The 24,843-nt window shown below is 45.4% G+C and overlaps 3 long non-coding RNA genes across 3 annotated transcripts; 1 reads left to right on the forward strand and 2 right to left on the reverse strand.

The window, feature by feature from the left end:
• Positions 1-533: 533 nt before the first annotated feature.
• LOC139042037 (uncharacterized) lies at positions 534-5,454 on the reverse strand. The gene is made up of 2 exons (XR_011498234.1): positions 5,330-5,454; positions 534-828 (listed from the first exon to the last, which is right to left on the reverse strand). It is a non-coding gene; the product is annotated as an uncharacterized lncRNA (long non-coding RNA).
• On the forward strand, positions 712-6,132 carry LOC139042036 (uncharacterized). The gene is made up of 4 exons (XR_011498233.1): positions 712-848; positions 2,284-2,382; positions 3,787-3,964; positions 4,618-6,132. It is a non-coding gene; the product is annotated as an uncharacterized lncRNA (long non-coding RNA).
• An 11,102-nt stretch (positions 6,133-17,234) lies between these two features.
• LOC123280854 (uncharacterized) lies at positions 17,235-24,304 on the reverse strand. The gene is made up of 3 exons (XR_006520113.2): positions 23,384-24,304; positions 20,666-20,895; positions 17,235-20,036 (listed from the first exon to the last, which is right to left on the reverse strand). It is a non-coding gene; the product is annotated as an uncharacterized lncRNA (long non-coding RNA).
• Between the last annotated feature and the right edge of the window lie 539 nt (positions 24,305-24,843).

Raw genomic sequence — 24,843 nt, forward strand, 5'->3', positions numbered from 1 at the left:
ATCTTCTCAACTTCTTCTGAGAGTGGTGGGTCGGTCCAAGATATATGTCTAGGTGGTAGCATTCTGGGACTCAAGCAAAGAATATGGGGGTGCCTACCATTCATTCGGATGACTTTCAGTTAATCCCTCTGTTTTCAATTTGGTGCCTTCCCCCCACCTTTAGCAGCGCTAGGTGTCCCTAAGTTCAGAGATGCTCTGCGTCTATCCCTGGGCAGCAACCACTTCCTTGCTGTTGGGGTCAGGGAGGGATGCCACACAGCTACTTAGACCGAAGGAGGAGACCTGGGGGTCTGACTGCTCTTTCTGTAGACTTTCAACCAATACCCTAGTTGAGCGTTCCATCCCACGTTTAAGCCTTTACAACTACCTGTCGTCTTGAATTCCTTAATTCTGTCAGTAGAATAAGTATGCTCTTTTGGTAAATTCTCTCTTCTGCTAAGTCAGAAACCACTCATTGCCTCATTGTCCCTCTTCCAAAAGTTTAGTGATATCTCTAAACTGTTGTCATATTCTTTTTCTTTGTTTGTTTATACCTTTTTGTTTTTTCAGTGTTATTTTAGTTGGGTTTTAGGAGGAAACAGATGAAAAGTTGTGTTCAAACACTCAGGTTTAAGTAGAAGTCTCTAATGTTCTATTTTTTTATAAAATAACAAAAAATTCAAATAATTGACAACCAAAACAATTGCAGAGCCAAAAATGCTGCTATTGGAACTGAATGAAGTGGCTGGCAGGCACCACTCCCATCTGAGAGTTCGAAACATCCTCCTGTTAGCAGAGTACACGTGTCTGAATTCCACATATGGAAGGCTGAATGGATGAGTATGTCAGCTGCAAGAAAGCCACACAAAGTAGGTCATAATCAGCAAATTATGCCAAAATAATGTATTTCCATGACTGAGTGATGGGTCATATAAAGGGCAAGAAACAGATATACAATGAAAATTGGGATTTTATTAAGTTTTTCTTATAGCCAAACTAGGAAGATGTGGTTTATCCAAGTTATACTGAACATTTTAATATGTAGGAACCCTCCAAAATAGTTCCTTTACTTTTGAAAAACTATATCTCATATTTCTAAAAAAATCTACAAACATTAAAGAAGTAGAACAAAAAACAATATTTCATCACCTGGAAATGTTTTAGACATTTTTTCATGTAAATAAATATAAATATAACCATTTTTAATAGTTGAAGGATATAGCATTGTATTATGTACTATAATTTACTTAACAACCTATAGCCAGATTATTTCCAAGTTTGGGGATATTATAAACACAATCATAATGAAAAACTTTGGGCATATACACTCTTGCTCAGGATTTCTAGCAAATGTAGCTAATGCACTCTAGGATATCTATTTATTGAGAAAATGCACAATGATCAAAATCCCATATGAATTTAGTAATAATCTTAAATGGACTTGTGATTTATTACTCATAATAGCCTTCAGGTACATTAAAAATAATAGAAATATGCATATATATAAAATATTATTTATAAAAATCTGCAAACAATGGGAGCTATATAGAAATCTAAGAGTAACTCCATACTCATGCATCCTCCCCTCCCCCCCAAAATTTAATGACACATTAGTTTGGAATTATTGGGAAGACTGTGTTAGAGGGTATCCAATTGGTTTGAAGCCATCAACAAAAGCAGGTAACGTTAAGGACTGCCCACAGAGCTTGACTCGAAACATCGAAGATCTTCATCAACGATTTAGATGATGGACTTTTAGTACGCTCATCACTTTTCCAGAGGATAAGTTGAGTAGCGTTGTTTGTGAAGATTTGAATAGAAGGCAATATTATCTTCTAAAAATGGAGAGGAAAATGTCTACTGAATAAGGAAGCAAACTCCTTGTAAAAAGCAGACATAACATAAGAGAAAGGCCTGATGGTTTTAGTGGGCCACAAGCTGCAAGAGGGGTGTTCTTTTTGAGATAATCATGGTAACAGGATATAGTAACAGGAGTAACCGTGTTCAAGGCCAAGGTGTAACCCATACTGGATAGGTTTCCAGTGGCCCAACAGGGGCTAGTGGCGTGAATTTTTACCAGTATACCTGATGCTCCTAAAGAAACACATAGTCAAAATAAATTAAAACTAATCATTTAATATATTTCCATATGCACAATGCCTTCAGTGATGGGTTTGATTGTAATTGGTTATATTAATTGATTCTCACTCCTTTCTACAAATTGTACAAATCAGTATTTTAAGCTAAATACTCTCTCTCTTTTGTTCATTTGCTTGTTTGGTTAGTTGTATTTTTCCCCTCCAGGCTGATGATAGCATCTAGCTCTGGATGGCTCCTGCTGCCTAACTCCCTGGATGCTTGCAGTGCCAGGACATGTGAAGATCCTTTAACCAAAGCTCATAGGTAAGTGATGCAGAAACAATGCTGAGTTGCCAAATTGCTCCAGCCCCTGGATTTTACTGCAAATTTATGTTAAATCAAGAGGTACTAAAACTAGTAGGCCCTCCCAGCCTACCTCATTTTGGGATAAGAGCTTCAATCAAATTTCGCATTCATCCTACCCCAGGGAAAATCAGTGTCCAGCTGGGGCTGGATGGATGCAGGCCACTGGTTCCAGAAGCTGCCTTAGCACAGCACAGCCTGACCTGAAGAAGCCAGAGGTTCCCTGGTAGCTCCAATGACTTCTGGGGACTGGAGCAGCTGGTGCACTGCTTATCCTTCTGTGTTCAGCCCAGGCTAAGAGGAGAGACTTTGACTACCAGAAGGGAGGCTGAGGTGGGGTGGGGTGCAGGGCTGTATCTTGTGGGTCTGCTCCCAGGCAACATATAAGTGAAGGAACTCATCATAGCCCCTGATCTGTGGGTAGCTCCCTCTGGGAACTTGGTTTTGCCTCTCCACCACTCTGAGCCTCAGCTTTGCTTTCTCTTAGTGTGAATGAGAATGCCCTCTTTGAGGCAACGTTTTTGGAGGATGAAATTGAATAATAATAGTAGCTAAATCTACTGAGTATTTACTACATGTTTTCATGTCCTTCTCTGCTAATTTGAACATCTGTGTTGGCTCTGGAGCGGGCCAGTCAACTTCAGTTGATTGATTATTCTCCTCAATCTGGGTCGTGTTTTCCTGCCTCTTGGCCTGCCTAGTAATCTTTCGTTGGACGCCACACGTTGTGAATTATATACTGTTGGGTGCTAGATATTCATGTATTACTATAAATCTTCTTGAGCTTTGTTCTGGGATGCAGTTACTTGGAAACAGTTTGATTTTGGGGGGGTCTAGCTTTTATGATTTGTCAGTTGAGTCCAGAGCAGTGCTCAAGCTAGTGCTGATATTCCCCGCTCCTGAGACAAGACTTTCCTGAGGGCTCCACCCAGTCTGGCTGACAAATCACAATTCAGGCACAACTCCTGGTCCTGTGTTAGAACCAAACTCTGTTCCCTCTAAGCCTTGCAGAAGGTTCCTTCCCCGTGTCCAGGGTCCTGATCAGCATCCTCCCTCTGCAGATCTCCAGGATTCTCTTTCTGTGCAGCTTTCTCCTCTCTCGTATTTTATCCTCTGCACTCTGGCTGCTTTGATCTCCCCGGACTCAGTCTGTCTCCTCAACTCCAGGAAATCACTGGGCTCTGCCTCAGTTTCCCCTCCCTGTGTCACAGTCTGGAAACCATCTCAAGGCAGGAAGTGATGGTAATTGCAGGGCTCATTAATTTCTTTCCCGTTTCCCAGGATCATGGTCCTTCATTACCTGATATTCAGTGTCTTGAAACTGTTGTTTGACGTATTTTTTTCTCTTTTTTGTCGCTGTTTCAGACAGGAGGATGAAATCCAGTCTCTGTTACTCAATCTTAGCCAGAAGCAGAAGCCAGAACTTACATTTTGAAGTCACCTAGATTTGGGTTAAATTGCTGACTTTGTTCCTTAAGACTCGTGTGACCTCAGTCAAATTATATAAACTGCCTGAGCTTCAGTTCGTTTTCTGTTAAATGGGGTAAGCAAACTTCCTCAATATGGTGCCACAAGGGCAGAATGAGAAAATGTGTCTAGCATATAGTATGTGTTGAAAAAAGAGAAGGTAACAGCCAGGAAACATGGAAGAGAAAGTCACTCTTGAAGAGAGACTGAGAAGTGAATCAAGTTACAGAGAGGAAGTAGAGAGGACCAGGGAGGGACCCCCTGGGTGGAGGAGATGGGGAAGTACACAGCCGGGGTGGAGAAGGAGAATGGAGGAACGAGGTGGCAAAACAGAGAAGAGGAGGAAAGGGAAGCAATTCTGTAGCCACACAAGATTGTGTGGTTTGGGCCCTGCACAGAGGTGCCCAGCCCACGGATGGGTAGGGCTTAAAATCTAACCTGAGCTCAGCAATCCAGCTGTCTTGCCAGAGGAAGGCACATTTACCTCCTCCCAGAGCTCCTCTGCCATCAAGCTGTGGCCGATGGGGCTGCATTTGCCCAGAAGAGTGTTTTCCTAATTTGTGCAAAGGAGTTGTACAGGCTGTGAGGCCCCATCTACAAACACTGGATAGTGTCAGGAAATTTGTCAGCTTCGAGGGAAACATCTCTCTCTTCTCTAGGAACTTTGGACAGTAAAGAGCTTAATGTCATTTATTCATTCATTTATTCACTTGTCCATTCATTCAACAGACAGTATACCCACTATGGGCCACGAACTGTGCTGGGGGCTGGGGTTAAATGACGAACAGGACACAGTGTCTGCCTTCCAGAGGAGAGGTGGTCACAGACTGTGTGCTGCACACATTGAGGCTGGCAGCAGAGGAGAGGAGCAGAGTCAAGGTGGGGACTGAGACCACCTGGGCTGTAGAGCCAGCCCCAGAAAGCTGGCCGGCCAGCCAGGTTCCAACCACCAAAGGGACGGATCACCTCTGGCCTGCGCTCCCGATGACCCTCACTCTCTCTCCCTCCTATCAACCTGGGGGAGACACATGCTGGCATTAGGTTAGGGGGTAGCAGGGCCAGACTGGCGATCCTGAGGAAGGTGTCTGTCCCCCAGTGTGGCTGCTTTCTTTAGAATGTCGGGCTCTCAGTGCTTGGCGCCAACTCTGGGTTCCAGTCAACTTCCAGTACATTCTTCCCATGGGTGCAATGTTAAATTATCACAAAATTTGTTGAATAGATAAATAATCATATGATATAACATACAAAATCACAATAGGATATAATGGAAAGTAAACCTCCCAGCTACCAGTTCCCTTTCCCAGAAGCAACTATTATTACCTGCTTCTTACGTGTCTTTCCGGAGATTCTCTATGCATAAGGAAGCAAATATGTACACATATACATGCAGATGCTTTTTTAACACAAATGCTGTATAGGGTTCCAGCCAGCTCGTACTTACATACAATATGAGAAAAGAGGGAGAGAGGTCAAATGCCCGCGGTCCTGGGTCACTGTTTTTGATCCCTTGGAAAGTCCTGCATCCACCGCCACCTCTTCAGATGCCTGCTTGAAACCTTTGCATCTGACTTTGAGGCCTTGTGACCCAGACTCTAGTTCTCAGCATCTTGCGAACTTCCTGTCCAAGCCTGCGCTCCCCAGCCTTCTGGGATGTGGGGAAGTTTACCCCAAGCAAGGCAAACCCTCCCCACTCCCGTGCCCAGTGCCCTTGCATGTGTGTTGTGATGGAAGTGAAACCTCGCCGTCTCACAGGCTGTGCTGAGAATGTAGAACTCCATTTTTATCACTGCCTAAAAACGCTAGTGACCTTCTTGCAGACATTCTCTGGGGTTCACGTGATCAGTGTGTGCTTCATTGTGGATTCAGCAGCATCATTTGAAAACACACTCTGCCACAAGGACGCCAACACTGAGGCCATAGCATGCATTGTCTGTGCCTCTGTACAAACCACAGTGGGCCAACTGAGGGCAGATTAATTTTCAGCCTTAATAACTATTCACACTTATTTAAAGTTTAATACCTGAATACAAGTTTTGTTCAAGACAAGACTCAACGCATAATCTCGTTGACCAATTAGACATTCTTAGACAGTTATTATAACAAAACTTTCACCTGAAAGTGAAATTTTTACAAATTATAAAGTGACTGCTTGGTTTTTCACAATGAAAATAGTAGAAATTTTTTCCAGGGTTGTTTAAAATCCAACGTGCTATTTTAGCTTGTACTAAATAAACAATGTTAGATAAAAATGCTGGCTTGAAAAGCTTCAAAATTTGTTTTCTCTATTTCCTTTGTTCTTAATTTTTCTGTTTATCCCTGTTTCTTCTACCTATCTCCTTTCTTCTGCTTTTCACAGAATTTTGGAAAAGAGTTTGAAACCTTGGAAAAGATCTTGCAGGGTTTTTTTTAACTTTTTTTTTTTTTTCAAATAACCCCCCTCATCAGAATCCCCTGGGATGGGTTTTGAAAAATGTTGACTCCTTGGCCCTATCTCTGGAAAGTTTATTTCAGTAGGTCTAAGATGTGACCAGGAAGTCTGTACTTTTAAAAACTTTCCGAGTAATTTCAAGGGCACTTTCCAGCATATGACGGCCTCAGCTCATCGATTCGCTTGTTCACATGTGTATATAGATCACGTTTGTGAGTCAGCCTCTATTCTAGGTGCCTAGAATAAATCAGAAAACCAAGCAGACAAAATTCCTGCCCTTGCACAGCTTACATTGTAGCATTTATTAAAACAAAACAAAACAAAAACCCACCCAGACCTCTGCACTGTGCACCCACTGAGATTGCACCCATAAACTCTGTCAACTCTTCTGCAAATGTCTGTGCCCTGGGCATAAGGGAAACCAGATTAAATGTGGAAGGGTAAGAGCATGAATCCTCTGTACAAGAGCCCTCAACCATTTCCTCCCGCCCTGTGCTGTCTTCCTGGAGAACTTGCCTTCAAGCCCCTTCTCAGAATTTCTGCTCCCACAGGTCCTGCTGAATGGGCCCTGAGCCACGTGACTCCCACCATAGCCAAGCTGCTTGGACCAGGGGTGGATACATGATCAAAACTGGGCCAATCTAATTCTTCTTCTGGGAGTTTAGCACATGCACGTAGAAAATTCAGTGGAGTTGCTAATTCAAATGCCTGTAAGGGCCAAACAGGTAACACAATGAGCGATGCTAGCCAGGTGCAAGGAAACCAACAGCACAACGTCTAGGGTAGGCTGCATCTGACCCATGATCTTGGGGTCAGGGATCCTGCTATGAACTGAAAGTTTGTGTCCCCCCCAAACTGATATGTTGAAACCCTAATCCCCAACGTGATGTATTTGGAGCTGGAACCTTTGGGAGGTAATTAGGTCCTAAGGGTGGGGAGTCCTCATGAATGGGATTGGTGTCCTTATAAGAAGAGACACGAGAAAGCTTGCTTCCTCTCTCTCTCCCCACCATGTGAGGAAACCAGGAAGAGGGCTGTCACCAGAGCTCAACCACGCGGGCACCCTGATCTCAGACTTCCCAGCTTCTGGAATTGTGAGAGATAATGTTTTTTGTTTAAGCCACCTAGTCTCTGGAGTTCTTGTTATAGCAGCTGACTAAGACAGGTACAGTACAGAGCGGGGAGAACAGGGGCGCGGTGCCAGGCACACACTCTATGCAGAGGGATGGTGTTACTCAACTCCAGCCAGTTTTTGCTGCATGGAAGGCCAGTGTGCGAGGTTTTCTGATGTTTACAGAAGAAGATAAAATTTCAGGTTTTTATATGACATCTCACAATTTAACAACATTGAAATTACTTTTCATTAAAAAAAAAAAAGTACGTCCAAAGCAAACTCATTTGCAGGCCATATCTGCTATAGAACACCAGTTGGCAAGCCCTGCCTGCTCCAGCCGGTCTGTGAAACAAGCACAGAGCAGTGTGGACAACCAGTGACCAAGGCTTCTATGTTTGGTCCATGTGTCCAGAGAAGCAGAGATAGCCAAACTGCAGAGAAAGAAGGGTGGCAATGACAAAAGCAGAGATTTTTTTAAAATGTGGTATAAAGACACCTCGATTCCTGATGGCCCTCTAGTTTTTTATTCCAGATTATCACTTCTGGACCTTGCGTTCTTTAGGACACCCCTATTTTCTTATAGTAAACCACCTTTTTTGCTTAAGCTTCTGTTAAGTACACACAATCACTGATAAAGGTTGTGGGTGTCTGTTCTCTTCTTCCTAGTTCAAAGGGCAGTATTATTACTCAGCATTAGTATAAATAACATTGACTCCTCCGTGTGTCAGTTGGTTTGATATACGTCGGGTGCATCATATGATCTTAGCATGTGGTTTTAATCTATTAAATCGAACCGATGTTTATCTAGACCAGTGGTTTCCAAATCAGGCTGTGCATCAGTATCATCTGGGTTGCTTTTGGAAAAATACACATCCTCTGGATCCCATGTTAGACCCACAGAGTCAGAGTTACCAGAGGGGGAGGCGGCAGACCGTATTACAAGCTCCCTGGGTGATTCTGTTGCTGCCAGGCAGGCAGTGGTCTGAGAATCAGAGTTTTGGATACCACCATGACACCACCATCGGGAATGGCCCACACCTGAGGTAGGGTGGGCAATGGTTGCTTAGCTGTTTTAAAAGGGTCTTAAGGAGATGCCAGCTTCCAAGTTACATTATCTTAAGTTATAGTCCAAAAGTTTTCCATCTTGCCCCTTATCCTTTCTTGACCTGGGGAGTAGATTGAGAGTAGGAGACCAGGAGCCTCCTGGTTGAATCCCATGTGGGAATTGCACTCAACCTGCCCGCAGGTGGCTCCTCTAATTTCGTTTGATGCCACAGTGGTAAGCAGTAAACATGACTGCCCAACCAGCCTTCCATGCAGCTCCATTGTAACAGACGGAAGTGGCCAGATTTGTGGACCTCACGTCTTGGGGCTAATAACAGTAAGGACACTTCGTAATTGTCCTCTCATTTAAAGCACTACTTCAACTAATATCACGTATGTCAATTATACATCAATAAAAAAAAGAACTTTGGGTGAAAATTTGCCATATACCTGTTACAACGTGTTCTTACTTTCACATTCCAAAGACCCTAAGGAAAGAAAAGAAAATGTAACTATTGGAAATGTAATAGAACATTAAAATTAAGTTACATTAAACCAGCTTCCAAAATTCTGAAAAGATAAAAAATAAGTAGTAAAAGGTAAGAGCTTGAGAAGTTAATGTGATTTCTAATACATAAATAAGTGTGTGTTTTCTCAAATGCGCACCTGACGTCTGTAGGCATGGTCAAGGCAAGGGTCCCTTGGGTTGAGAGCCGGTTATTTCTTTGAAGCTATTATTGCGTAGGCAGGCATGGCCGCCTCCCACCTCCGTATTCCTCTTTGCTCCTTTGTATTACTTTTGAAAGGAGAGAATGATGTGGAAATATAAACTAAGTACACTCATGTATAGGAGGTTCCATGAGGAGCCTTAGCTCTGTGGCTTCAAATCAGGAAACTTTTGGTAAAAAGATCTACAGCTTTAACTCTCAAACTGAATGTTCTGGTGACCTACTGCTGTGTGACATATAAGCCCAAAAGTTAGCAGCCCAAAACACAGCTACGGAAGCACTGATATGAGCTACAACGCGGATGAACCTCGAAACATTATGCCAAGGGAAAGAAGCCAGACACAAAAGGTCACATGCTGTATGATTCCAGTTTTATGAAATATCCAGAATGGGTCAATCCACAAAGAGAGAAAGTAGATCGGTGTTTGCCAGGGGCTAGAAGCAGGGAGGAATGGGGAGTAGCTGGTTAATGGATATGGGGCTTCCTTTTGGGGTGATAACGTGTTTTGGAACTCCATAAAGGTGGTAGTTGCGCAACATTGTGTATGTACTAAATGCCCCTGAATAATATACTTTAAAATGGTTAATTTCATGTTATATGAATTTCACTTCAATTAAAAAAAAATAAGCCACAACGTTTAATTATATCTCATGATTTTGTAGGCTAGGAATTCTAGGAGGACTCAGCTGGGTTTGTGTTCCTTGCGGTAGAAGGAGGTCACTTGGTATGGGATGTTCTGTGGGATCCAAGACAGCTTTGTCGCTATCCTGGTGGGTCCAGCTGGAAGGCAGAGTGGGCTCAGATGGGCCCCTTTTCCACTCCAGGTCCTCTCAGGACCTCTCCACATGGTCTTTCCAGTAGGGGAGTCAGACATTGCAGTTTAGGGCTCCAAAAGACCAAGGCAGAAGCTGTCAGTGGTCTTACTGGCCAGGCCCAAATTGGCATAGCATCACTTCCACCATGCTCTTAATCAAAGCTGCCAAGCCTTCCCTGATCCAAAGGGAGGCGGAAATAAACCCCATCTCGCAACCGAAGGAGTATAACAAATTTGCAGCCACCTCTAATCTGCCTCGCCAAGTTTTCTTTCATTGGTGAGGTCATGAATTTTGGCTGCTGAGGGAAACTCAAAACTCAGGACCTAGATCCCTGGCAATGCTGAACTGCTACATTTTCTAATATATTTTGTTTTTAAAATTGATGGCGATAGTTAACAGTCCATAAGCATTTATTGAGCACCCCTGATAGAGCTTTGTATTGTAATAACAATTACAGAAATCAATGTTGTAATAACAACTGTAGAAACCACAATCTTAGTTTTGTTAATTATGTTTGGGCCACACTGAATGTGAAGGGGATGTGTCTATAAGATAAGGTCAAGGGCAATACTATTCTAAGATCTGAGACAGGAATTTATCTGAGAACGGAGGTCTCTTGGGTGCTGTGAATCTGGTCCTTGGCCCCCTTGACTCCTGACTTCCTGACGTGACACATGAACATTGCACTTGCCATGGCCTTCAAGGTCTGCATCCTCCTGGTTCCAATGTTGTGTTTTCCTGGTTGATTTGCTGCTTTTTCCTGCCCTGAACCCCAAGAGCCCCGCCTGGCTGCTCCTGGCCAGCACACGGGAGTCTGCCGTGGTCTATTTCCAGCTCCTCCATCTCTGCCTCGAGGCCCTGCGGTAATTGTCCAATTGTTCTCCGCAGATGTAGCCGGCCTTAGCACACCTTCCCAAAACCTTGGCTTACAGGAAGAGGCCTCCGAGTCACCACACCAGTGATCTTTAGCCTTCTTCATTCCACCGAAGACTTTTTGGTTTTACATTTCCATGGCTCTCATGGAAGTGGTCCCTAAGCCCACTGAGGAAAATAATTGAGCGGGATTAGGCTGTGCTGTTGGTACAGGCAAGAACTTTGAGAAGCAGCAGCAGGAAAAAGACAGCTCCCTGAGTTAGTGATGTGCTAGAGAGAGAGACAGACTTAATCCATGAGCTTCCGTGGCAGATGGTATTTCAGCTCACTAAATATTTCAGTTCCCTCTCCATGGAAGGGCTGTGCATTGTCATCCCACTGATGCCAGCCTTGGCCACAGGACTTATTTTGGCCAAAGAAATGTGAGCGAGGTAGCCTAGTGCCTCCTAGTGATCCTCACCTTCTGGTATTCATGCCCGTATGTAATCCTCTTCTGCACCAAGTCAGGGCTGGCCTTCGTGATCAATAGAATATGGCAGAAGTGACAATGTGTGACTTCAAAGACTAGGTTAAAAAAGTCATGGCACCTTCTGCCTTCCTTTCTGGGATCGCTCGTCTGAGGAAGGTCATCCACTATGTGAGGATACTAATGCATCCCCATGAAGAGCTGCATGTGGAGAGGACCAGCCAATAGCCAGCACCAACTTGCCAGCTATGGGAGTAAAGCACCTTGGAAATGGATCATCCAGCCCCAGACAAGCCTTCAGGCGATGCAGCCTCAGCTGCAACCCCATGAGAGACCTTAGCAGAACCCCATGGCCTGAATTCCTGACCCACAGAAACTGTGAGATACCAAATGGTTCTTATTTTAGGCCACTGTGTTTTGGAGTGATTTGTTACACAGTAATAGATAGCTAATACAATGAGTATAAGTAATGTGAGTTGTTTCCCACAATGTGGAAATGGTAAGAGCCAGCTTGTGATTGCCAAGGTCTCTTTTCTCTCTAGCATGACGCCAGCTATGTTCCAGATAAAGGTTGCTTCACCAATTTGGTGTCTAGAGTAAAGGCAACACAGTGCTCAAGCACAGCTGATCCAAAATGGATATGACACATGAGCAAGAAATGAATCTTCGCGGTTGAAGCCCTTGAGATTTCAGGGCTGTTACCACAGCCTAATCCAGCCTATCCTGGCTGATACAGCTACAGATTACCCATATTCCAAGTTAAATTCAAACTGGTTTTTTTTTAAAGATATAGATTCATGGAGGATTACTGGAGGTAGAAGAGAGATCTGATGTGTATTTGGGATAGTCTGTGCAGGGAAGAGCAAGCTGGAGATTCGACAGTCCTGTCCTCCCTCTCTACACCCGCCCCAGGCTGTCCAGACACACCGACTGAGAACTGAGCATCTGAGCTCTGTTCTCCCTTGCAGCAAGCCCTTGGATCTGAGAATGGCCGCTTGTGTGATCTGGTGAGAATGGGTGGTGTGTGCCCAATGGTTCTGCCTTTAAATGAGGGACATAATTGGCTACCAACAGTCATCCTTCCTGGGCTGCTGAGATGAGAAAATGCAGGTGCCTTCCAAACTGTGAGTGGCCATTGCTCAAAGAGGGCTAATAGTCATTCAACACTGCTGGGTACCAGCTGATGAATGCATTTGCAAAAATCCAGATTTTATTGGCTTTGCTACTAATTATATCCTCTTAGGAAAGGAACCTGCGGGAGAAAGAGGGAGAAAAGAGTTCAAACTAATTTGCAAAGTTGCATGAATTCTCCAAGTTTAGGAATTGTTGCTTACATAATCTCCTGAGAGTGGTCTCTAACACCATGTGTGTGTCAGTTTCCTAGCTGAGAGATCAAACAGCAAAAATGCCTCAATATATGAGCATTACTGCAGTGTTTGTCTCAGCTCATTTGTGAGGGGCAGTGGGCATTGCCAGATCCAGACTCCCATGTTCTGGTACTTTGAGAAAGGGCCAGACAGTACTGTTTTGAGGGGCAGAGAGTGAAGTGGGAAGCCATTTGCCCACTGATATAATAAGTCTTTGAGAATTTGTGGGAGGAGCTCTTCAGCCTCCTGTAGAGAAGGACAAAGGATCAGCCAATGCCTCCCCATCCCTCCCATCCCCAGAGGTGACCCAGTTTTATCTCCCCCATCCAGGTACCCCATTCTGAAGACTTCTGTGACCACTTTGGTGCTCATCTCTAAATCTTCTTCCCTAAGGCTGACCTCTTCTGAACTCTGGGCCTGAATTTCCAACTTCTCCTGACTATCTCCCTCTGTGACTGTCTCTTCTGCATGCACCTCGAATTCTCCATCCACCAAACCAACTTGCTGCTTATCGTTTGTTCTCTTATTTCCGCTCTTGTAGTGACTCCGGCTGGAAACTCTGTAGTCCTCTCTGAGAGTTTTTGTGTAGACTAAGCCTCAAAAAGCTTGTCATGCTCACAGCCCTTCTCCAAAACCTTTCTTCTAAACAGGGGGCCCCGCCAGTACCACGTGACCTTGCTTCCTTGGCCACAGTTGGTTAGACCAGAGGCCCCAGCAGCCAAACCACTGAGGACGCTGCCTCACAGAGACATGGATATAAGCTAAATTGCTGAGACCTCCCCTCCCAAAGTTTGAACTAGACATTGAGAGAGCAAGTCAATTAGTCAGTAGGGAGGAGGAGTTAAAAGACGCAGAGGAAAGATCGTAGGCAGATATCATGAAGTCACGTGTATCACAAGGCTGTGACACACGAGCCTGTGGAAGCTAAGAGGAAGCAAGTCAGAGGAGTCCTGAGTAACAAGTTATAGAGCAATAGACGATCAATGAGCAGCTGCCGCTGGCGGGTGGCAGGGCAACCTCCTCAATAGCTACTTCAGCTCCTAAACAATGTTTGTGGTGGCCTCTTTTATGGCTGTTCCTCTGTCCTCAGTGACCCAGCACAGTAACAATAAATCACCCCTGCTTGGGGCATCTGTTCTGCACAACCCAGAGTCTGACACACCTCCCACCCTCACCGTCCACCTCTCTATCAGTAACCAAGTCCCTGCCGTCGTACCTCCAGGATATCTCTGATCTGCCACCTTCTTCCTCTCCCCCTTGTCACTGCCTCCTCCGGGCCCCTACTGTCTCTCACCCAGACTATTGTGTGAGTCTGCTGACTTGACTCCAGTTCATCCCTCACGCAGCTTTCGGAGTTTTATTTCAACCCATATGGCAATGTTTCCTCCCCAATTGTGTCTAACAGCTCCCTAAGGTCTACAGATCAGTCCGCTCTCTTGACAGGGCATTCAAGGCTGGTTATAATCTGGACTCAAACTTCACTCTCAGGGGGCTGGCCCCGTGGCCGAGTGGTTAGGTTCGCGCGCTCCGCTGCAGGCGGCCCAGTGTTTCGTTGGTTCGAATCCTGGGTGCGGACATGGCACTGCTCGTCAAACCACGCTGAAGCAGCGTCCCACATGCCACAACTAGAAGGACCCACAACGAAGAATATACAACCATGTACGGGGGTACTTTGGGGAGAAAAAGGAAAAAAAAATAAAATCTTTAAAAAAAAAAAAAAACCTTCACTCTCAGCTTTAGCTTCCACTACACCTACATTAGTTATCTTTTGTTGCATAACAAATTATCCTCAATTACAATAAACATTTATTGTTTTGAACTGTTTCTGAGGGTCAGGCATCTGGGCATAGCTAAGCTGGGTGCTTCTGGCTCAGGGTCATTCATGAGGTCACAGAGAAGGTGTCAGCTAGGAGCAGTCCTCTGAAGGGACTGGAGGATCCATCTCCTGGTCACTCTCGTGCCAGTGAGGCTGTGGCTCCTTGCTGCGTGGGCCTCTCCACAGGGCGGCTCACAACACAGCAGCAGCATCCCCCCCTGGAGTGATCCAGGAGAGATAATGCATGAGACAGAGCGACCACAATGGAAACCACAGTTCTTTTATAATCTAATCCCAGAAGCAGTACACCATCCGTTCTGCTGTATTTATTGGCACGCAGACTGACCCTGGTACCATGTGGGAAGGGAGTACACAAGCACTTGAGTACCAAGAGGTGGGCATCGTTGGTGGCCTAGGTTGGGGCTGGCCACCTCGACCTCCCTCTACAACCTTGGATTTCTCAGCATATGGTACCCCAGCACGGTGCTGGGCCTTAGCTCAATTGCAGTCTCAACCCAGGGGCCTTCTAGTTTATCAGAATCCTGTTCATCTTTTAATGCCCAGCACAACATCACCTCCCCCTTGAATCTTTGATTTCTCCGGGCAGAATGAGTCGCTTTTATCTTTGGGCTCATATAGGCCTCTACTTCTTGAGTTTTACTCCATCTTATACAATAGTTACCTATTTACATATTCATCTGCTTCGTAGAGGAGCAGGATCTTTATTAATTTATTATATCTATTATATTCATGGAAGAAAAATATAAAAATACAGATAATAAAGAAAAAATTGGAAAAACAAAAATGACCTAAAATCTTAGAACTTACCCAAGACCATCATCCTAGGGCTGGAGCCTGAGCCAGCATGAGGGAGGGGATACAAATGACAGTGTGGTGGTCCAGCAGGGGCTGCGGCCCACTATGATTCACATGAGCACAGCTCAGCCCCCACTGGAAGGCCCCAGCTTGTGTTCACTGTGCTCCCCCCACCTCGCCTCCCGTGTCTGCTCTAGGGCGTGGTTCTCACATTTACCGGCTGTGTGATCAGGAAAGTTCCTTATACTCGTAGAGCCCAGGTTACTTACCTGTCAACTGAGCATCTTTCTACCTGCCGCATGGTTTTTGCACAAGTGCCTGGCAGGTCATAGTCACTCAAAAGTGATAGGTCCCCGCTCCTTTCCCAGGATACAAGCTATAATAGATAGTTCCTGTTCTGGACTGCATGCTCATGGCCCCCCGAATTCCTATGTTGAAATCCTAACCCCAATGTGATGGTGTTAGCAGCTGTGGCTTTGGGAGGTGGCTAGGTCGGGGGTTGGAGCCCTCATGAACAGGGTTAGAGCCCGTAGAAGAAGAGATCTGCGAAAGCTTGATTTGCTTTCTGCTCTCTGCCATGTAAGGATAAAAGAAAAGATGGCTGTCTGCAAACCAGCAAGAGGGCCCTTGCCAGACACCGGATCTGCCAGCACCTTCACCTTGGACTTCCCAGCCTCTAGAACTCTGAGAAATAAATGTGTGTTGTTTAAACCACCTAGCCAAAGGTAATTTGCTATAGCAGCCTGAACCGACTAGGACGGTTCCTGCTGAACTCGGTTCAGGGTTCTAGGATGCCCTGTACCATCACTGGGCTGGGTGCTCTTCCGGGCCGTTTTGTGAGCTTGGAGAACTCACCTTCCGCCAAATGCTGAAGACCTCAGATCTGCATCACATCTGAGCCTCTGTGAGCCTCTCCTGCGTCTAGGCCATCAAGTTGTAAGACCTATAACCGCTTTCCTCACCCCGCCTGCCTGCTGGTTTTTCCCACTCTTCAAAACAGTAGTAGTATTAGCCACAGCAGGAGGCAGCTGGCAGTGGAGATCAGTGCCCAGACTCTGGAGCTGCACTTCCCCGGTCCTGGGCTGGCTCCACCAGAACTAGCTGGTATCCACAGGCAAATTGTTAACTCCTTGGTGCCTCAGCTTCACCATCTCCAGAACGGAGAAAAATGATAGTACCTACCTTCTAGGGTGGGTGTGAGGCTTAGATGAGTTTCACTGATCTAACGTGCGTACGACGGTCCCCGGCACATAATAAGCCTTCCATGTAAGAGGAGCCAGCTTATCCTGTGCTCGTCACTGTGTTAATTTAATTCTCAGAATAGCCTTAGGAGGTTCTGAGGGACTTGTCCAACTCCAGAGCTCAAACTCTTAAGTCGAGACCTACCGCACTATCAGCTTCTACCAGCCCCTGGCAGAGCTGGGCGCTCCCTCCTCCACGTCGCCTCCGTACTCTGGGCTTGGCTCACGGGCTCGCTGTCTCACGGGCTCGCTGTCTCACAACTGTGGGCTGGTGCGTCAGCTCTCCCCTAGGCCACCAGCTTCTTCTTGCCTGTGAAGACTGCGCTTTATCCTGTATCCCTAGGAGAAGGTCTGGTTCAAATATACACACGCTTAACACATGTTGTTAATAAATGAATTCATGCAAATGTTCATGGAAATGGCGACTCCACATCCTTTCTTCTTCCAGATAGTGTATAATATGCAATTTATTGTAAATTACTCTTTAATTACAAAAGCATCATGTTTATTATGGAAAACGTACCTGTTTATATGCAGAGAGAGAGAAGGAGAGAGAATATTGTGCATCTCATCTTTAAGCCCATACTATCAGTGACACACATTTTTTAAATAGACTTTTTATTTTAGGATGGTTTTAGATTTACAGAAAAACTGCACAGACGGTACAGAGAGTTCTCACATGCTTTGCACCCCGTCTCCCCTGTTATTGACCTCTTACATTGGTATGGTACATTTGTCACAATTAATGAACCAATATTGATACATTATGATCAACTAAAGTCCACACTTTATTCAGGCTTCCTCAGTTTCCCTCTAATGTCCTTTTTCTGTTCCAGGAACCACACTATGTTCCGTCTCCTCAGGCTCCTCTTGGCTGGGACCTTTTCTCAGTCTTTCTAGATCTGAAAAATGCCTAGTTGGTTGTGTGGATCAGGGCATTCTCCCCACCACGGCTCAAGTTGGGTGCGCGCTCCTTGACAGGGGTTTCCAGAGGAAGCCTCAGAAGGTTAAGGAGCTGGTTGATGGAAGAACCTGAATTAAAGGGCACAGCTCTTGACCTTCTAGTGGTAAGAATGTCCAGCCTGGGAGGAGGCGGGGGCCCCAGCACAGCTTAGAGCCCCCACATAGCTGTTACTCATTAGCCGATGGTCTAATTAGGCCAGTTTTCAGGTGGCTTCTTTGCCCAGTTCTTACATCAGGTCTTCCCAAGCAGGGACGCTGATCTCTGAGGGGAGGGCTACCCTGCGCCCCCCTTGCCCACCCTCAGTGGAGAGAAGCAGGCTGCTTCCTGCTTTCCCTGCCCCCATCCGTGATTTCCACGGCCTTCATAAACCTGGGGAGCTCACAATTCACACCCTCCTTGCCCTTGGGCCCAAGTTACTCACATTAGCCACACTTGGTGCCTCATCTACCCGCTCTCTTAGAACCCCTTCTTCCTCTCTCCACTCCCCAACCCCAGCTCCTTTCCCAGCTCCTGACCAGGAGAGGACTGGAAACAAACAAAAGAATGTTTAAGCTTGTCACCTCTGGTCTATTTCTTTTCGCTTCCCAAGCTAAATTCCAAATGGGTAATTGCATTAGTCATCCCCAGATGCAGCCTTCCCTGTGGGGTCCATCCCCTGAGCACTCTCTCCCTCACTCTTTCACGGAGCTGGAACACAGTCTCGAAAGCCTCTGCCCCTAAGTTGCCTACCTGCTCTCTCTGGAACCTGGTCCCTTTCCAGAGACCAGCCATCCCAGTCTAACCTGAGGCCGCAAAGGCGTCCAGAATATAACCTTTCTCCTTCTCACACCTTCCACCTTGTAGCCGATTAATGACGCAGAAAGCTGGCTGCTGCTACTGCTGTTCCCAGGAGGATGAATTAAGAGACGGCTGGTAGGAGGCCCTGCTGAGAGCGGGGCCAGGGCCCTGGGCTAAGAAGAGATGGAATGTGCAAAGGGATTTATGAAAGCTTGGGCTGGCTGTGAAACTGTGTACAACCACACTGAATTGCAGCACTGATGATTAAGAACTAACGAAAAGGTTTGTTGATTTTCCCTACAATTTTGGCATTTTCTCCAGAGTAGCTTTGAGTCTGTTCTGTGGACCAGGCTGGGGTAATTTCCCTAGGACTGTTCACTCTATCTCCTTACCTGGCTCCAGCACCTGAAAACACATTGAGGTATTTGAAATAGGTACCACCTGCCCCCGAGGCGTTCCCATCTCATTAAAGAAACACAGCTGAAGCTCCACTTCGCATTTTATCCCACGTGCCTGTGGTGCCCCACAATCCAGAATCCCTTTTTGAGGAAGGATGTGTTTTTGCTCTGGGGCTCGTGGTCAGAAATAAGAAATTTACTTGGTATGTATAACTTTGTTATTTAAAAATAGGTGATTTTTTTTTAAATGAAGTTACAGGAAGTTCAGTCTTCCGTCATTAGTTATCTACTCTGGGCTGATGACTCAAACGTTTATTTTCGTGATCCCTTTGCTCTTGTAACATTTGTTGAGGGACTCCTGTGTGCCAGGCGTGGTGTGGGTGCTGGGGATACAGAGAGGAGCCGGACGCAGCCCTGCCCTCCAGGAGCCTGGATGGGAGGGGGAGCAGACTTCTAACAGAAAAATTATGTGTGTGCAAAAACAGGGAGTGTGCTGTAATAGATGCCTCTGCAACAGATTGCTACGAAAGGACAGAGACGGAGCGCCTAATTTTGTTGTAGTCACGGACGTTTTCACCAAGGAGGTGACATTCATGCTAAGTTAAATAGGTAGGGTATTCTGACACCCAGTGGTGTTCTGCAATTCAGTTCTGGCACTAACCTCCTCGAGTTAGCACAGACCCCACAAGACTGCCCCCACTTAAGATACCAGCTCCAAGTTCAGAGGGTCCCCAGGCCACCTGCACTTTGGCTGATGGTCCATAAATTCAGGGGTTCTCATGACGCCTTCAAGTTTGACAGTTTGCTAGAACGACTGACGGAACTCAGGAAAGCCCTGTGTTACGAGTAGTTTTATCACAAAGGCTACAGACCAGGAACAGCCAAATGAAGAGACACACAGGGCGAGGTCTGGGCGGATCCCATGCCCTCTGCTCAGGAAGGGGAGTGTATCGCGCTCCCAGCACATCAAAGGGGTCACCAACCAGGAAGCTCCACCGAGCTGCGGTCTCCAGAGTTTCATCACACAGGCACAACTGATGAAATCAGTGGCCCCAGGATTAAACTCATTCTCCAGGCCCCCTTCCCTCCCTGGAGGGTGAGCTGGCTCGAAGACCCAACCCTCCAATCACACGGTCGATTCCTGGTGACCAGGCTCCCATTCTGAAGCTATCTAGGGGCCAGGATGAGTCACCTCCTTACCATCATGATGGCACAGAGATCTGAGGGGCTCGTAAATAACAAAAAGGCACCTCTGTCACTCAGGAAATCCCAAGGGTGTTAGAAGCTCCATGCCAGGAACCTGGGGGAAAAAATCAGACAAATTCTTTATAACGTAACAAATTCTTTATACCAACACAAGGTATGCTGGGTAGAAAATGCCATCAGACGATTAAAGGTTGCTGCAAGTGTAGATGTGAGGGTCATTGATCTAAACTGACCACAAACTAAGCTGAAGATTTCCCTTGGTCCCTGAAGATGGGGTAGCAGCTCGGCTTAGCGTGTGTTAAAGACAGCATGGGTCGCCTCTTTTCTTGTTCTCCCTCTCCCTCAGTTTTGCATCTTCCTCCACTTCATTTTCCTGCGGTTCCTTTTCATCAGTCCCTCCAATTTTCCCTGCCTGAATTGCTTAAGGTTACGGGGCACAAAGCCCCAAACCCCACTGGAGGCACCGATGCATCAGCTAATCCTCCTTTCTGTCCGCCCTCGTCCCCAAGGCTGCGCGTCAGATGCAAACCCACAGAACGCCCACCGCTGTCTCACGCCCGTAGCCAGAGGTGAAATCACGTGGGAGTCACAGTATCTCAGATTTTATATTCTTTACAGCAGTCACAAGTCAGGAACAAAAATCTGGAGCTTTTTACAGAGGCTTTAGAAAGGAGAGAGAAAATAACATCCCCTAGGTTCTCTGCGATGTGAGGTCTGCCTCACCTCATGCTCATCCTTCATCACTGGATCCGGCCCCGTCTTCTTCTGGGAGGTGGGAAGGAAACCATCATTGTCCTTGCCTCGCAGACAAAGTTTGCCCCAAAGGGATGGCCATGAAAGAAAGGAGGATTCCTTTGATGGCACGTGCACTTTCTCGAATTCTCTCTCTCTCTGTCTGTAGGGAGTTGGGGTACTGGTAGGGACAAATTCTGAAGAGGAGGGTAAGGTGCAACCTATAAGCAAATAAAAACAATTTTCCTTCAGGAGATAAAGATTTTAAATCAAAATTCTCATTCTTCCCAGAGACACTGTGAGAATGGGAGGGGAAGGAGGAAGGTTTTTTATTTTCTTAAGCTGTCCCTAGACTTCCTATTCATTCATTCATTCATTCATTCCTTCAACAAATACTTGTTGAATACCAACTACATGCCAGGCACTGTTCTAGATGCTTGGAATACAGCAAGAAATGAATTTGAAAAAGTCTCTGTGCAGACAGTCTCTTCAATAAATGGTGTTGGGAAATCTGGACAGCCACATGCAAAAGAATGAAAATGGACCACTACCTTATACCATACACAAAAAGTAATTCAAAATGGTTTAAAGAATTGAATGTAAGACCTGAAACCATAAAACTCCTAAAGGAAAATATAGCCAGTAACCTCCTTGATATCAGTCTTGGTGATGATTTTTTTGATCTGACACCAAAAGCAAAGCAACAAAAGCAAAAATAAACAAGTGGGACCACATCAAACTAAAAAGCTTCTGTACCGCAAAGGAAACCACCAACAAGATGGAAGGCAACCTAATGAATGGGAGAAAATATTTGCAAATCATATATCTGATAAGGGGCTAATATCCAAAATATATAAACAGCTCATACAACTCAATAGCAAAAAACACAATCCAAGTGAAAAATGGGCAGAAGATACGAATAGATGCTTTTCCAAAGAAGACACACAGAGGTTCCTTAAAAAATTAAAAATAAAGCTATCATATGATCAAGGAATCACACTTCTGGGTGTTTATCTGAAGGAAACAAAGACACTAACTTGAAAAGATATCTGCATCCCTATGTCCACTGTGGCATTGTTTACAGTAGCCACGATATGGAAGCAACCTGAATGTCCACTGTTGGATGAGTGGATAAAGACATTGTAGTATATAAAACGGAATATTATTCTACCACAAAAAAGAACGAAACTTTGTCATTTGCAGCAACATGGATGGACCTCGAGGGCATTATGCTAAGTGAAATAAGTCAGACAGAGAAAGACAAATACTGTACAATCTCACTTACGTGTGGAATCCAAAAAAAAACCCAAAAACCCAAACTCATGGATACAAAGAACAGATTGGTGGTTGCCAGAGATGGGGGGTGAAATGTGGTCAAAACGAGTGAAGGGGGTCAAAAAGTACAAACTTCCAGTTATAAAATAATTAAGTCCCAGGGACGTAACATACAGCATGGTGACTATAGTTGCTAATACCGTATCGCATGATTCGAAAGTTGCTAAGATCTTAAAAGTTTTCATTGCAAGAAAAAAATTTTTGTAACTGTGTATGGTGACGGATGTTAACTATACTTGTTATGATCATTTTGCAATATATACAAATATCAAATCATATTGTTCACTTGAAACTAATATAATGTCATATGTCAATCATACCTTAATTAAAAGAAAAGAAGGAAAATGGCAGACAACATACTCTAATAATTTGCAAGATGTTATGCAAATGCCCTAGACAGAGCTGAGTTAATCACTGACAAAAAAAAATACTATACAGTGCAAAGAGTTTCAGATGTTTATATTAGTTAAGTAAAATAATCCTATTAAAAAGATTTCTTCTCATAGGATGTTGCTCTTACTCTGTAGTAATTAGTTTTGGAAATGCTTAGGCCTCTTTTTTTTGAAGTGGAAATAAAAATTTATAGCAATTAAAAAAAGAAAAAGCAAAAGTCCCTGTGCAGGTGAAGTTTACATTCCTTTGAGGGAAGAAAAAACAATAAATATGTAATATGGCAGATGGCGATAATGCCTGTGAAGAAGAATAGAACCGGTAACGCAACGAGAGAGCAATGGAAAGGAGTGTGTGTTATATCCAGAGATAAAGGACAGCCTTGCTGTGAAGTGACATGTGAAGTAAATTGAGAAAGTGAGAACACTGAGGAGAGAGAGCTCCTGGTAGAGGCAACATGTGCAAAGGCCCTGAGGTAGCAGTCCTTAGTCCTCACAACAATCCTCAGTACTATCTTATCCCTGCCTTTTTTTGTTTTTTAACTCTTCGCTTCTCTGGTTTCTTCATCCTCTCCTCCCCTACCTCCAGTCTTTCCCCACCTTTCCTCCTTCCTTTCCTGGTTCTCTCTCTCTTAACTTAACAGCACCCTTATCTCGCGTTACCTTGGATTAAGCCCAATCTTGTTTAGAAAATGCTAAATGTTTTTAAAAGGTGGAGGAGAAGGGTAGGAAGAGAAAATCTGTCTCAGTGAGTGACGCTCAGTCTACATGTAGCCACCATGTGACCATGACATGCTGCCAAGAAAGCCCTTCACCAGCTCTGGGCTGCCGTGCAGCCAACCGCAGCTCTTCCAGCCACGGGCCCACGTTCTGTGAGCGCCTGCTGCTAGCTCTGAGGAACGTGGGCAGCAGGACATAGCCTGGAGAGGAAGGAACTGTAGAAAACGCATTTCTCTATCTGTCAGCAGCCAGACTGAAAACTCACCAGGATCTGCCACGAAAGATTTCCTGCTTCATGAATTAAAGTCAGAATGCTTCACTCTGCTCAGCTACTTCTGTGACAGAGGAAATATAAGCTGTTCAGCCTGCATACAATTTCTGAAAACGCATTCCATTTTATAAAACGAAGTGAAAAATCTCTCTTAACAATGGCATGATTTCCACATCCTCTTCTCTTTAACCTTATGCCAAAAGATATGCAATGATTAAGTCTCTTGACATTTAAAGAAAAACTCCCATTCATACGTGCAAAGATCAACATTGCCGTAAACATTAAGTTTGCGGTGCCTTCAAAGTCTCTTAAGGAGGGAAATGCCTGGGGGAGGTGGTGCCCGCCTCAGACAGGGACTGGAGACGGACTGAGACGGTCTCTCTAACTTGCTTCCTCTTCTCTGTTCTCATATTCTTAAGTCCCTTTCTGATCTTGGCTCCACTCTACAAAACCCACCCTGAGTCATGTCGCTCCCGCTGAGAATCTCTCCGCCTCCTCTGTACCATCTGTGCGTTATGTCTCTGCAGTAGTCCTTGCCACATTGTAGGGTGACAACTCATTTCCGCATGGCCTTGCCTGCAGGCCCCGCACCGTCAGCCCTCTGGTCTCATTCATCTCTGTACCGTCCAGCCCACTTTGCAGGCCCAGAAATGTGACATGAAGGGCAGAACAAGCCATCGAGCCAGGGCTGATTTCTGAGGGGGATTTGTAGCCGTGCCCGGGTTTAGCTCTGATGTTCCGACGTCACTGCAGTGGACTGTCTTGAGCCACTTCTTGACCTTGAAGTCTCTGCTTGGTGCTAGTGCACCTCCCTGCTGGCTACATCATAATCCTCTCTCATCTTTGGGCTCCATCTGGTTTGGATGCAGAGCTCACTGGTTTGCCTTTGTAGAGCCCTTGATGCGTTTCACATGGCAAAACCCAGCTCTGAGTTCACATAGTCGGTGGCAGGCTAAGTCCCATCACGTGTGAAATCACCTGCCGGAGTTGGGACGGTGCCCTGGGAGTCCTAGGTTATTTGTATGTCATAGAAAAAAGAAGGCAGGCAGGAACAAGGAAAGAAGATGAAAGAAGCACGGAGACTATTTAAAAAGGAAACAGCTGGAAAATGACTTCGTTTGTTCATTCACTCATTTGTGTATGAATTGAACAGGAAAATTTCACGAATAAATGTGTGAACTCTCAGTTGTGCCCCATCATCCCAGGCACTGTTCTGGCTATAAGGAATATAGTGACCATGGCATATGTGCTGTAGGCTTCACAGAGTTCACTGTCTAGCTCCCCTCGGCAGGCGAGGGAATGCTCATAGCCCAGGTCACATAGCTGGAGTACTTAGCAGCTGTCCCCTCATTACTATGGAGACCCTAGAGAGAAGAGGAGGGGCATCCTCTCTGGTGTCTCCCAGCAGCTTCCCATGTTCTTTCATGGTGGCCTGAGCTGTAGTCCTTTCTCCA

Source organism: Equus asinus, chromosome 25 (genome assembly GCF_041296235.1).
Source record: "Equus asinus isolate D_3611 breed Donkey chromosome 25, EquAss-T2T_v2, whole genome shotgun sequence".
In the NCBI taxonomy this organism is placed as follows: Eukaryota; Metazoa; Chordata; class Mammalia; order Perissodactyla; family Equidae; genus Equus; species Equus asinus.